Source organism: Carassius gibelio, chromosome B10 (genome assembly GCF_023724105.1).
Source record: "Carassius gibelio isolate Cgi1373 ecotype wild population from Czech Republic chromosome B10, carGib1.2-hapl.c, whole genome shotgun sequence".
NCBI classification, from domain to species: Eukaryota; Metazoa; Chordata; class Actinopteri; order Cypriniformes; family Cyprinidae; genus Carassius; species Carassius gibelio.
In genome coordinates, this window is record NC_068405.1 from 25,896,360 (window position 1) to 25,911,800 (window position 15,441).

Here is a 15,441-nt window from a genome sequence, read left to right on the forward strand (position 1 = left end):
TATATGTATATAATACAACAATAACACGGTTCTGCACAAGCAATTGCGATATTATATCATTTAGATTAACAATATAAATTCACACACACATCGAGTAAGCTGTATGCTATACTGATACGCGAGTAACAAAAAAAAACGAGAAATGTTTGATTTCACAACATATAGCTCGTCGGCTATATACTAGCCTATGAAACATGTAATTTAAAGTACATAAATGGTCATTATAGCAAAGTTCAAACGACAGAAATAAAAACGCGATTTAGCAGGAATTGTAATCAGGCGCTAAAAAATAATACCCATTAACTGTTCGTTGAGCCAATGGGATCACTCGGGGTCCTAAGCGGACTCGATTTCTCGGGCGGACTCGATTTCTCATGACACCGGAACACCGACCATCGCACGCCCAATTCAATATAACAAACACCGATTAGACAAGACAACATCAAACAACGTGCAGTGTGAGTGTGTGAAATGTCCGGGGTTATGAATATTGACGGATGTGGAGGGGAAGATGAAATAATGTCCAACACATATGTGCCATCGGGAGTGTGTGTGCACCCGCGCTGCCGACGGCGGAACACCAGGAGGGAAATGAGCGTGAGTTATTACAAAGGTAAGTATTTCTGCTTAAGTGTAGGTGTGTGCGTGTGTGTGCCAGTGTTGCCCAGCAGTGACAATTAGGTCAGCTTTGTCACAATTGCTATATTAATTTCTCGCTAGAAATGACATCAAAAGTGGAAAACGTTGATCAAAAACATACATTTACACACAAATTGACCACCGACTGCAACTTTCAGACGACATCTTTATTTATTGGTTTAACTGTCACAGAATGGAATGCACAAGACTGTGGGATATGACACGCACACTCAGTCGATGATGGGACACTGTACAAATTGTGAATACAAACAGAATGCAATGATGAGGAAGTTTCAAATTTCAATATTTTATTCGGAATACAACATAGACGAAATATCAAATGTTTAAACTGAGAAAATGTATAATTTTAAGGGAAAATAAGTTGATTTTAAATTTCATGGCATCAACACATTTCAAAAAAGTTGGGACAAGGCCATGTTTACCACTGTGTGGCATCTCCTCTTCTTTTTATGATGGTCTGCAAACGTCTGGGGACTGAGGAGACAAGTTGCTCAAGTTTAGGAATAGGAATGTTGTCCAATTCTTGTCTAATACAGACTTAAAGTTGCTCAACTGTCTTAGGTCTTCTTTGTCGCATCTTCCTCTTTATGATGTGCCAAATGTTTCATTTCAGTACCCGGATCCTTCTTCTATGCAGCCATGATGTTGTAATTGATGAAGTATGTGGTCTGGTATTGTCATGTTGGAAAATGCAAGGTCTTCCCTGAAAGAGACGACGTCTGGATGGGAGCATATGTTGTTCTAGAACTTGGATATATATCTTTCAGCATTGATGGTGCATTTCCAGATGTGTAAGCTGCCCATGCCACATGCACTCATGCAGCCCCATACCATCAGAGATGCAGGCTTCTGAACTGAGTGATGAGAACAACTTGGGTTGTCCTTGTCCTCTTTAGTCCGGATGACATGGCATTCCAGTTTTCCAAAAAGAACTTCAAATTCTGATTCGTCTGACCACAGAACAGTTGTCCACTTTGCCACAGTCCACTTTAAATGAGCCTTGGCCCAGAGAAAACGCCTGCACTTCTGGATCATGTTTAGACATGGCTTCTTTTTTGACCTATAGAGTTTAGCCGGCAGCGGTGAATGGCACGGTGGATTGTGTTCACTGACAATGTTTTCTGGAAGTATTCCTGAGCCCATGTTGTGATTTCCATTACAGTAGCATTCCTGTATGTGATGCAGTGCCATCTAAGGGTCTGAAGATCACAGGCATCCAGTATGGTTTTCCAGCCTTGACCCTTACGCACAGAGATTGCTCCAGATTCTCTGATTCTTTGGATGATATTATGCACTGTACATGATGATCCCTTCAAACTCTTTGCAATTGTTCTCTGAGAAACTCATTTCTGATATTGCTCCACTATTTTTCACCACAGCATTGGGGGAATTGGTGATCCTCTGCACATCTTGACTTCTGAGAGACACTGCCACCCTGAGAGGCTTTTTTTATATATCCGATCATGTTGCCAATTGACCTAATAAGTTGCAAATGGGTCCTCCAGCTGTTACTTATATGTACATTTAACTTTTCCGGCCTCTTATTGCTACTTGTACCAACTTTTCTTTAATGTGTAGCTCTCATGAAATCCAAAATGTCTCACTTTCATCTTTTGATATGTTATCTATATTCTACTGTGAATAGAATAGAAGTTTATGAGATTTGTAAATTATTCAATTCCTTTTTTACTCACAATTTGTACAGTGTCCCAACTTTTTTGGAATCAGGTTTGTAATCATAGGGCATATACTTGCGTATGGCCCTGACTACACCACTGAACTAGATTTTCATACTGATATGTAATGTCAGGCATTCTTAGGAATGCATTAAAAAAATGATTTTTTTTTTTTTTACGCCAGCCTAAAATCATTCAAGCATCTAAACTCTTAAAATAATTTGAGCCCTCTGAGTGTCACAGTCTTCTGTCTTTCTGTCACTGTCTTCTGTGAGTGTTGTTTTTTGGTGCCATGTGCTCTCTTCTGTCCTTTTCTGACCCTGCCCACCTTGTCACCTCATTACTGTTTAGTTGCTCCACCTGTGTTTCTCCCTTGCTCCCAGACCCATTAGCTTCACTCTGCACACCTGTTCACATACTCACACAGCTGTTCCCCATTTGTTCACTAGTATATAAGTTTGCCTCACTGCCTGGATTATTGTAATGTTAATTGTGAACCGTGTCTCTAGTGCTTGTGTTGTTTCGTTGTTCCCTGTCATTTGTTTCTGTTTTGTCTTTGCCGTGTTGGCCTTTTTGCCCTGCATTTGGACCCTGACCTTTTTCTTTCCACGGTGCTGTCCCATCCCCGCCGTGACACTGAGCTCTTCTTATTTGTTGCTCTCTCATGGTCTCGATCACTGCTGGTTCCATAGACATAGACTAGTAACATTTAGTATACTGTATAGTTTAGCATTTAAGACAGAATATTCACTGACATCAAGATAAGTGCCAGTACACCACATCCTACCATTAAACGCACCATTAACTTGTGACTGTTTTAAGGCTTACATTGGATTTCTATCTGCATTATTATTATTACTATCACTAATTGCCAAAATGAGGGCATTTTTTTACATTTGTTTATTTGCCTGACGAAGTGGATCCCTATGGACGGCGTGCTTAATTCTAATGAGGGGAGAGCTACACCTGCATCATATTCGTGTATTATTCCGAACACTGTGACTTCCCTGGAGCTGGTTGATGGAGATCCTGTCATGAGGCCTTGGGTTGAGAGGTGCCTTTTTGGTCGGGCGCCTTTTATTCTGAGGGATGAATCGAGAGGTCTGCGATGTTTGTGGGCGCATGGAAACGGAAAACTGTCTCCTTATGCAATGTTCATCTATAGGGATAGTTCAACAGTCAGCGCAGCACGGAAGAGCTGGTTGGTCTTTCTTTTGTGCTTAATATCGGGCAATATCCACCCTAATCCAGGCCCAGAACTTGCGCAGCTTCAAACTCCTGCTGAGTTCAAGTCTAGTAATGGTTTGCGTCTTTTTTACCTCAATGTACGCAGTTTGGTAAACAAAATAGACTTAATGGGTCTCATTCATGAAACACGAGCAGAACAAATTTTTGTGTAAATCGCGTGTAAAGTGGTTCTGGCGTAAATATTCGGATTCATTAAAACGTTCGTATTTTCCTAATGTTAGTTGGTACGAAATAAATCTACACCTGCTCCCAGCCACGCGTAAATAGTGTGTTTAACGTCTGAACATTTTGCTCATTAATACGGCTGCATTTCAATTCATAATCGGTACATATTTACACAGCATTTTGAAAAAAATATTTTATATAGTAATTACATACGGTTTTTCTTTTCACTTCTGGGACTGTTCGATTAACAGATGAAACTCTGTATGCTGTCCAGCTTCCTTTTTTTAGAACCTGATACGCCACTATATACGTTTGAAAATAAAACGTGGCGTTTTGAATGAACTTCTGATAATAATAAAAAAACTTCAATTTCTGCAGCTGAGAAAATTGAAATTTTTCATTCGCTTTTGAGAAGACATGTTGAAATCCTTAGTTTGGTGTCATATTATGATGCTCTTATATAGTTGTCACTCGGATTTAATGGGCGGGATTTATGGTAATTGAGAATGAGCGTGCACGTGCGTCCCATTTACGACTGATTGGAATTCAATAACACACGCACACATTTCACTATCACATCTGATGTTTACGAAGTTTTTGTGAATCAGGAGAAGAGTGTTCGGGAAGTTCTCTTTACGCGCAAATCACTCACATATTTACTCGTATATTTACGAATTTTTCATGAATGAGACCCAATAAGAATATGGGCTGATTCAACAAACTCTGATATTATTGTTTTATCAGAGACATGGTTAAATAAGTCAATTTATAATACCATGATACATATTGAGGGATATAATGTTTTTAGATCGGATCGAACAAAAAAAGGTGGTGGAGTTGCAGTTTTCATTAAGTCTAAGCTAAACTGCACTTGTATATTATCCATCAGCAAACCAAACTGTTTTGAACTTTTGGCAATTAAATTAGTTTTTGGTAATGGTCCAGATATCATCGTTGTTGGATGTTATCGTCCCCCTTTGTCTTCAAGTGAAGCTATTACTTCACTTACGGACCTTCTCCATAACTGGATTAAATCAGAGATTATTTTACTCTGGGAATTAAACTGGGATTGGTTGTCACAAATGTCTGACCCACTCAAGGGTATTTGCGACTCTCTTTGTTTGGATCAATTGATACATTTACCCAACCGGTTAAATCATAAAGATCTAGTTAAATCCACGCTACTTGATGTTATTTTAACCAATGCTCCTCATAGATTCTCTGTGGTTGGAGTATTTTGTAATGATATAAGTAATCATTGTGCAATAGTATGTGTAAGGAATTTTAGGATTGCTAAGTGTAAACCACGTTTTATTTTAAAACGAGAATTTAAACATTTTAATGATCAAGCCTTTCTGCAAGATATTTATAATAGTGATTTATATGTTGTTTCACAGATACCCAATGTTGATATAGCATGGGAGTATTTTATATGTACTTTTTTTGACTATATGTGACAAACATGCACCTTTTAAAAGGTTTAGAGTACGAAGTAGAGATAATCCCTGGTTTAATGAGTCAATAATCTTCTCTTATAAAAAATAGAGATAATGCATGGGCTAAAGCAAAGAAAACAAATAATAATATGGATTGGGTAAATCATAGGACAATAAGAAATAACTGTACAAAATTGGTAAAAAAAAATCTAAATGTGATTATTATATAAATATGATGAATGAAAATTTGAACAATCCGACTAATTTCTGGAAGTTGACCCAATCAATTGGTGGTAAAAAAAAAACTCCACCACTCTGCCGGACTGTTTAAGAATAAATGAGAGTGTAATACGGGACAAATAAAATATTTTAATAACCATTTTATCATTGCTGACTTAATTACAGACGTTAGTAATTTAAAGAAACATAATGTAGAAGACAATGTGGCACATGCTTCGTGTTGTTCTCAGCTGTTCACGTTTACTCCTATTTTAGCTACACAAGTTTATAAAGCCTTATCTAACTTGGATTGTAAAAAATCAGCAGGATCTGACAAAATAGAGCCTTACTTTTTAAAAATTGCTCTTATAACATAGCCCATCACTTCAATTTTGAATTTAAGTTTAAAATCAAATGTTATTCCTCGTGCATGGAAATCAGCTATGATTCTACCTTTGTTAAAAGGTGGTGATCCATCTGAGATGAATAATTACCGTCCGATTTCAAGGTTGTCAGTGATGACAAAAGTATTTGAATCTTTTATAAATGATCAAGTAAACAGTTTATAACTGAAAATAAAATGTTAAATGAATTTCAATCAGGTTTTAGATCAGGTCACAGTACTATAACTGCAGCCATGCTGGTCACTAATGATATTATTAAATGTTTGGATAGTAAACAGCACTGTGCAGCTTTATTTGTAGATCTCTCCAAAGCATTTGATTCTGTAGATCATAAACTACTGTTGCAGAGACTTAGTTGTGTAAAACAGCTCTAAGTTGGTTTAATAATTACTTATTTGAAAGAACTCAATGTGTCTCAGTTGAAAATGTTATATCTGCAGAACAAACAATTAAAAAAGGTGTCCCACAGGGTTCTGTTTTAGCACCAATTTTATTTTCTATTTATATAAATGACATAGGTTGTGGGATAACCCCAGCTAGAATTCATCTATATGCTGATAACACAATCATTTACACAGTAGCACATTCTTTGAACCAAGACATGGAGTTTCTCCAAGATTCTTTTGTCTTTGCAACTGTCATTGTCAATTTGAAACTGGTTTTAAACACACAAAAAAATTTAGCTTTAGAAGGGGACTGTATAGAAACAGTAAATTGTTATAAATACTTAGGCATATGGATAGATGAAAAATTTGGTTTTAATGTACATATTGAAAATCTCTTGAAAAAGCTTAGACCAAAACTGGGTTTCCTCTTTCGTTTAAAGAAATGTTTTCCTTTAGAAGCAAGAAAGAGAATTATTCAAAGTTGTTTCCTCTCCGTATTAGATTACGGTGATGTGATTTATATGCATGCAAATTCATCTTCTCTAAAAAAGTTAGATTGTGTATACCATGTTGCCTTGCGCTTTGTGACGAGTGCCTCTTCACGCACTCAACATTGTACCTTGTACGAATTGGTGGGTTGGACTTCTTTGTTTCAAAGGAGAAAAATACACATGCTGATGTTTATTGCTAAATCATTGTTAGGAAAACTACCAATTTATATTTGTTGTCTTTTATCGTATTACACCTGTACTTATAGCACTAGATCTAGAGGTAAATTGCTTTTAAAGGTTCATAGAGTACGTTCAGAGCTTGGTAAAACTGCTTTCTCTCCCTATGCTCCCTGGTAATGGATGGAGCTGCAGAGTATAATAATGATAGAAGCACCAAAAAATCTCTTATTGACCAATTTAAGGGAAATGTGTATGTTTGGTTAAGTAGTTTTTGTTGTTATTTTGAGTGCTGGACAAAATTTTATGAAACATTCTGAGTTTTATGTTTGTATGTTGTTTATGTGAAACTTTCTGTACTGCCATCTTGGCCAGGACTCCCTGGAAGAAGAGATTTTATATCTCAATGGGACTATCCTGGTAAAATAAAGGATAAATAAACTTCTTCAAAACTTACAGTATCTCTCTCAAAAAATAAAAATAAAATGATAATAACAATAAGGAAAAAAATACCATTACTAAACAAGAATAGCAAAAACATTGTAAAATAAAACACCATTCCTCATTTACTGTATCTCAGTTTCATTGCAGATGTTTGAGAACAAAAAAAAAAAAGTTTCATAACATCCTGATCCCCCCCCCCCCAAAAAACAAAAACAAAAAACAAAAAAACAAACAAACATTTTTTTAAGGAAACAAAAGCAAAAGAGTGGTCATGTCAAAGTAAACTGTTTGTGCGTGCTGTTTTGCATATTAAGCTTCAGTTTTTTAAATAAATTACTGACTTTTTGCATTTAATATTTAAAACAATGTTTATACATCATGCATTTTGCACCAAACTGACTAAATCACTGTGATAAGGCAGAGTAAAATAAATTGCAACCTTTAAATTACATTTTTTTTCATGAGTTCACACTTACATATCGAGGCTCTTGGATGGAAGTGATGCAATACAAAAACCGATGAGCAGATTAGGCTGTCCAATATATAGGAAATAAGTCTAATCTGCTCGCAAATTTACCTTCGTGGCTCACAGGCTTACTTCTGCATTGAAGCATTACAGCTATCAATTTTTTTTATATAAAAGGCCAACTCAAATGTATCTAACCAAACTATTTTCACTCATTATTGTCTAAAAAACAGAGTTATCCAAAGAGGCTTACTTGGTGCCAGTAGGTGTGGAAGATTTTTATTAGTAAGATTTTTATTAATCAAGTATAATCAATGTGAATCTAGCCATTTATATTACCAGTTATTATACCATTATACTCCTATAGTTTATGGTTAGAAAGAAAGAGGCCTACATGGCAAGGATGTACAGATCCAGTTGAGAAACATCTGGAAAAACATACAAATTGGCCTTTTTCTTTACCATAAAAGGTCTCTAGGGAGGAATCGAAATGTAAGGAAAAGGAAGACTATAGGAAATAGGAAACGCCCTCTATAAACAAGAACTGTATATAATGAGATGCCACCTGGCATTCACTTCTCGGCTTTGTTTCTCTCTGAAATAATGTCTATCTTCTGGAAACAAAACCCTGAGACTGAGTGTGATTCCTCAGATCCACGGCAGACAACATTACACTTCATAGCCCTTTTTTCTCCCATAAATAAAAACCTTGCTACTTGGGATGTTTTACATGAACAGTGCCAAGAGAGGCATAGTCTATAAGAAGAGCTGAACTGAACTGAAAAAAGTGAAACTGAAAAAGTAAAATAATAATGAAAACAATAAGTTAATGGTGGTATCCAAAACATTAAATTTAATTCAAGTATTATATTGGATATTTTTTTAAACTTCGATGCACATGTATAATAAGCCTAGTATTAAGTAGATAAACAAAATACATCAATAACTGATATTATAGGTTAACACAGATAAAATCATAGTTAAGGTTTGCTTTACTAAGCCCATTACTAAGTGTATTTGTATTTGTGAGTAGGGTGAACCCTTGTCTGTGTGTCTGTTAGGCTCTGTGTGTGGTGTTACATTGCCATCATATTGACTGTCGTTATACTGCATCCTATATTAAACTAGAAAAGCAAATTGTCATAAAAGCTGTCAAAGTCCTTTGGGATGACTTCCTTCAGGTCTTGGAGGTGTTTGAATTTCAGCTCTTTGATCTTCAGGTGGTATGAATAGAGTGGGGTGACTGTGTGGCTGTCTGAGGTGGAGTTTCAGAGTTGGTGACTCAGATGTGGATGCCAGTCATCAGAATGTTTGATTCTGAAGTCCATCGTTCCATTGTTGTTGTACCTAATAGCACAAAATATAACTTGCAAAATAAAATATATTGTAAGACATAAAATTTACATTTGTAATTATCTGATGGCTCTGATATCATGGACTGTTAGTTCACCAGGCCTTACTCCAGGGCGCAGAGACTTGCAGAGCCTCAGCTTAGAGAAGTCCTGGAAAAAGGTGTGGTTGATGTACTTGACTTCGTATGGATGAGGCTTCACACGGGCCCTATTCATCAGGTTAACATACTCTGTTGGGAGATAGAGTAGAGAAATACAGATAGAGGATAGAGAAATACAGATAGAGGGAGTGGAGAAATAAAGATAGAGTTTTAGAGCTGGCACTGCTGCTGCAGTGTGGGAATTAGGCAAGGTTCCTGTGGGAGCGGAATGCTGCTGGGACAGCTGAAGTTAGGATGTGATTTGTAATGCTGTGTCTCGGAGTCTGACCTCAAGTGCCCACCTAAAACGTCCAACCACGAGTTTACAGAGACGTCGCTTCAACAACTACTGAACTTTCAGCCAATCAGCAAACCTTGGGAAACCCTCTTTTCAATGACAACAAAGGGAACCCCCTTTACACAGGCAATGCAAGTAATTTACCTCCAGACTCTGATCTAAACTGGTGTAGCTATCAAATATAATTTTAACCTCATTGAGGAACTCAATATTAGGGTTAATTAAATTATTGATGGTTGTTCATGTCTATGCAATTTCATATATTGGGTGGGTTAGCTGGAACCACCTGCAGTTCTGTCTTTGTAAGATTGAGCTGAAGGTGATTGCCATTCATCTAGCTAGAAATGTCACTCAGACAGGCTGCAATGGGAGCAGCTACCGTCAGGTCATCTAGTTGGAATGAGAAGTAGAGTTGATTGTCATCAACATAGCAGTAACGTAGCAGCAAAGCAATGCTTCTGAATGACAGATCTTAATGACGTCATGTAGATGGAGAAGAGAAGTGGTCCAAGTACTGAGCCTTGAGGAACCCCAGTAGCAAGTTGTTGTGACTTAGAAACTTCACCCCTCCAAGACACCCTGAAGAATCTTTCTGAGAGGTATGACTTAAACCAGAGGAGTGCAGATCTAAAGATGCCCATCTTTCTGAGGGTGGACAGAACAATCTGGTGGTTAACAGTGTCAAAAGCAGCAGACAGATCCAGCAAGATGAGTACTAAGGATTTTGAAGGTGCTCTTGCCAGTTGTAGGGCTTCAGTAACCAAGAGCAGGGCAGTCTCAGTTGAGTGACCACTTTTGAAGCCAGATTGGTTGCTCTCCAGGATGTTGTTCTGTACAAGAAACATATTAATAATGCTCATCGACTAGCTGACTACGTCTTGTATTAATTTTTTTTTCTAAAAATCCTGTCAAACGTTCACAAACTGACAGTCACCACCATAAGCTACTACTAAATATTGTAGAAACATAATTTTCTGTAAAGTTGCTTTGTAGCGATTCGTATTGTAAAAAGCGTTATACAAAAAAACTTGAATTGAATTGAACATATAGAACTGGTTGAACACAACTTGCTCAACAGTGGGGGGGGGGGGGGATGCTATTTCATGCATACTGAGTTTTTTACACTATTAAAGAGTTGGATTCCCATGCTAAACATGGACAAAGTTTCAAAAATTAAGTTGTACGTTTGAAGGAGCATTTTTGTTCCAGTTTCGGAAAGTTTTTTTCGAGTATTGGTCTGTGTGACGTTAGATGGAGCGGAATTTCCTTATATGGGTCCTAAGGGCACTTCTCCCGGAAGAGCGCGCGCTCCCGTAGAGCAGAGCAGAGACATTCACTGATCAGAGCGAGAGACCGAAATGTCACAAAAAAATGTGTTTTTGGTTGCAAGGGCAAGACAACCCTGCACAGATTACCAAAAAAAAAAAAAAAAAAAAACAGCATTAAGGGACCAGTGGATGGAGTTTATTTTTACAGAGCATCAACAGAGTTGTGCAAGTGTTTTTGTTTGTTCCCTGCATTTCGAAGATGCTTGTTTTACAAACAAGGCCCAGTTTGACACCGGATTTGCATATTGTTTATTTCTTAGGGATAATGCAGTCCCAACGAAAAAGGGTCACGATCGTGTGTTGGAACCGCAGGCGGTGAGTAAAACTGCTTCAAATATCTCTGTGTTGTTAACTTAGCTATCGGCGCGTAAGCACAACAAGTAAACAACATGCGATGTTGTCATCAAACTGCACTTTCCACATGTACAACTTAAAAAAAAAAAAAACACGACATAAAGTGGAACTTAGTCATTTTCCAAAACCGCTAAGCAAATATATACAGTTTCAATACATACTACATAGAGACGTCCTGCTGTAGTCGTTGCTGCTGCTGCTCTCGTTAAAATTTTTTTTTTTTTTTTTTTTTTTTACAGTAACGCAAATAGTTACTTTCCCTGGTAACGAATTACTTTTATTATAGAGTAATTCAGTTACTAACTCAGTTACTTTTTGGAACAAGTAGTGAGTAACTATAACTAATTACTTTTTTAAAGTAACGTTCCCAACAGTGACTATATATATAAAACGGTACTTTGCTCTGCTCACTGTCATATATTCTACAATCCTGATAGTAAATTTCGAACCACTCTCTATCTGTTCCATCATGAGTAGCCTATTTCAGAGGTCAAGGACAATCAGAAAAGATTGATTGAGCAATCTCCAATAAAGAAAAATGTAAAGAATCCACCATCACGAAAGAGGATCTTGATGGCGCCATTGCTATGAGGATAGGGTTAGGGTTAGGCTCTGTGTTTATCTTCAGTTCTCTCTTCACAGCAGTTCAGTCAGTGCACTGTTTGAGTACATTAATTGTGTCAGCCACATTAAAATAGTTAACAGCTTAAGTAATTTATGGATTAATGCGTATTGGAGACGCAAACTATTTAAAACGATTCAGTTCGATTTGGTGAACTGGTTCAAAAAGATCCGGTCACATCGAATGATTCGTTCGCGAACCGGATATCACTAAACTGCTTTGTTTTGAACTCTCTCTCACAACAGACACAGAAGAGAAGACAATGCTGAATAAAGTCGTAGTTTTTGCTATTTTTGGACCAAAATGCATTTTCAATGCTTCAAAAAATTCTAACTGACCCTCTGATGTCACATGGACTACTTTAATGATGTTTTTCTTAATTTTCTAGACATGGACAGTATACCGTTCACACAGCTTCAATGGAGGGACTGAGAGATCTCGGACTAAATCTAAAATATCTTAAACTGTGTTCCAAAGATAAACGGAGGTCTTACGGGTTTGGAACAACATGAGGGTAAGTAATTAATGACATAATTTTGCTATTTGGGTGAACTAACCCTTTAAGTTTCTGCTGTGATCTCATATCCAGCAAACTTGTCTAGTGACTGATGAGCTTTGAAATGTAATTACCGTATTTTCCGGACTATAAATCACACTTTTTTCATAGTTTGGCTCGTCCTGCGACTTATAGTCAGGTGCGACTTATTTATCAAAATTAAATTGACATGAACCAAGAGAAAACATTACCGTCTACAGCCGCAAGAGGACACTTTATGCTGCTCCGTGCCCTCACGCGGCTGTAGACGATAATAGTTTCTCTTGGTTCTTGGTTCTAAAAAAATGGGACTTACTTTTTTTTTTGGAGCTAATGGAGAGAAGGTTTGATTACTAATTATTGACACTGTGAGCTTTTTGGTGATATGTTTTGTATTGGACTGGATCGGTCATGTATCCAAAGAATTTACTACAATTTTTTTTTTTTTTAGACAGACCTATATTGTCGGAAATGTGTGGTCTGTTTTGGCTCTTGTTCAAAGTTGTTTGTCGTTCCTTTTTCTGTGTTACTTTTATTTCATACAACAGACGCTTGAGTCTGTTTAGGAGATCTCATTTTGTGCTGGATTGGATTGTGACATCTTCTGGTCAACAATCTGCTTCCTTGGTACGTGGTGGAATTGTTGATCTCATTTGGAATGACTTTCTCTGTAAAATCAGTTTGGAATCGGGAATTATCTGATATGGGAGAGTGTGGTCTAACCTCAGTTTAACCTCTAATAACTTGGCTCATCTTCTTATATATTTCAAAGTTATTCACAGAGCATGTATACATACAGATGGTTGGTCTGGGAATGCCCCCCGGGAATGCCCCGTCACGTGATGTGTATTTAGCCCGTGGGGGAAAACATTACCATGGCGCCAATTGAAATACACGGGACAATCATGCCGGAGAGTTGCTGTGCCGTTTTCTGTACCTCCAATAAACTAACAAATTATGAATTGGGGTTCTACATCCTTCCTAATAAACATACAGAACTGGAAATGATGACAAAATGGCTGCAAGCAATACATTTTGAGGATGATCAAGGGAAGTTGTGAAATCCCAAGACTAAGCATGTGTATGTGTGCAGTCGGCATTTCATCATAGAAGGCTACGTTAACATTGTGTTCATTATTAACGTTATCAAAACTGTGTAAGGTTGTTTCAGAAAGTGGCACGCATATATAATTAGCCTTATCATTCTACCTGAAGCAAAACTATGTATAGCCTAGTATCGAACATAAACTCGCATGAAAACGTGTTTGCTAAGAGGTGTAGTCTACGTGATATGCTGTATTCCCACTAGAAAAGGCCAAGGATTTCCGTATACCCACTTACAAAAGTGTGAGGATACGTAACAACTTAGTTTTGTGTCTGAACTTTTACACTTTCATTCATAAATTCACCCCGTCTGTGTTTGCAAAGCGACAGGGATAGAATCGTGGAATCCAGTCAAAAATGGAACTGGCTATATAAAGCAGAACGTCACCGAATTTGGCTATTTTTGAATGAATACATCTACAGTAGAGCTGTACAATGAATCAAATATCGATATGGACTAGTGTATATTAATATTAAATTTAAAAGAGACTACAATTGTTCTACGCGTCTCTGGGAATGAGCGCTCAATATGTGCATTTTTGTCATTCGAATACACACAATGTTCGCTGTGTTTTCCCCCATGCCAACTCCACCCCCAACTATGACTAGATGCCGACTGTATATATAATAACTCCTTGAAAAAGATTCAAAATATATAAATTATGTTTGTTGTTGTTTTTGTGTTTTGTGATATTTTATGTATACAAATAAATAAAAGATTGATAAAAAAAAAAAAAAAAAACTTTTGAATGGTAGTTTTAAAATTAATTAATTAATTAATTAGCAAATGTTTAACTGTTCATAAAAATGAAACATATTTACTTAGATGAGACCTTCTTAACCTGTGGCATCAAATGACTGTGTTAGAGTAGAGTCTATGTGTGCACACAGCAATAAATCCTCAATGTTTTCTCTCAGGTTACGTGAGGAGTGGGTCCAGAGGCTTCAGTTTCAGGACCAGCACGTGATCGAGAGCATAAGAGAGCAACAAATAAGAAGAACTCAGAGGGTTCAAGGGATTTTGAGAGTTTAGATGCTTGAATGATTTTAAACCAAAAGTACTTCTCTAATGCATTTCCCAAGAATGCCTGACATTATATATCAGTATGAAAGTCTAGTTCTTTAACTTAAATTATATAGTTATATAGAGTTATATAGTTTTTTGATGCAGCCTTTGGGACAAAAAGACGCTGTTAAACTCTTTTAAATTGTTTAACTAAAGCAGACATTAAACTCAATCTGATCTTGCATTCAAGCATCTGTCATTAGGTTACATAGAATAGGGTCTTGTTTTTAATAAAAGTTAAATATAACATATTTACTGTGTGGGATTTTATGCTATTTCTGAGAAAGAAACTATTCATAATTTGTCATGGTTACTCACTTTCTGTTCAACTCTGTTTTACGACATTTCCCTCTTTAAGAATATCCTAATATTTAAGAGATAATAGTTATCTCTTGTTGCCATCATATGAGGCATGATGTCATAAATCCTTTGCCCCACATGGGTCAAACACATGTAGGTTCTCAGTATTTTAAAATTATATTGTCCTCAGCAAGCATAGTCATTTTATAGCATTTTACAGAAAGTTTTATAAGAGAACATTTTCACACATATTTTATTTTTATTTACATTTATGATAATGCATTTGGCATGCAGACCTTTCAGTCTGTCATTTATTTGACCAGTTTCTCCTGAATAAAAAAGGAAAAAGAGGAACTTCTTGTTACACATTTTCTTAGCAGTTGCTGGTTTTAGTTAATGTCGTTCATACACATTTACAGCAAAGTATTTGGAATCTTAAAATCTGTTATCTGTGTCTCCTGTTCACTTTCCTGTCATGATGAAAAGGAGGAAGTTGTTTCGTTGCAGCGGTCAGTTTTCTTAGTAATTGCCTCCAAATATGTGTGTCCTTTTAATGTATGTACATTTTTT

At 36.8% G+C, this 15,441-nt stretch overlaps 1 long non-coding RNA gene across 1 annotated transcript; it reads left to right on the plus strand.

Annotated features, from left to right (window-relative positions):
- Positions 1-381: 381 nt before the first annotated feature.
- On the plus strand, positions 382-15,035 carry LOC127966599 (uncharacterized). The gene is made up of 4 exons (XR_008155664.1): positions 382-613; positions 11,151-11,205; positions 12,255-12,380; positions 14,424-15,035. It is a non-coding gene; the product is annotated as an uncharacterized LOC127966599 (long non-coding RNA).
- Positions 15,036-15,441: the final 406 nt, after the last annotated feature.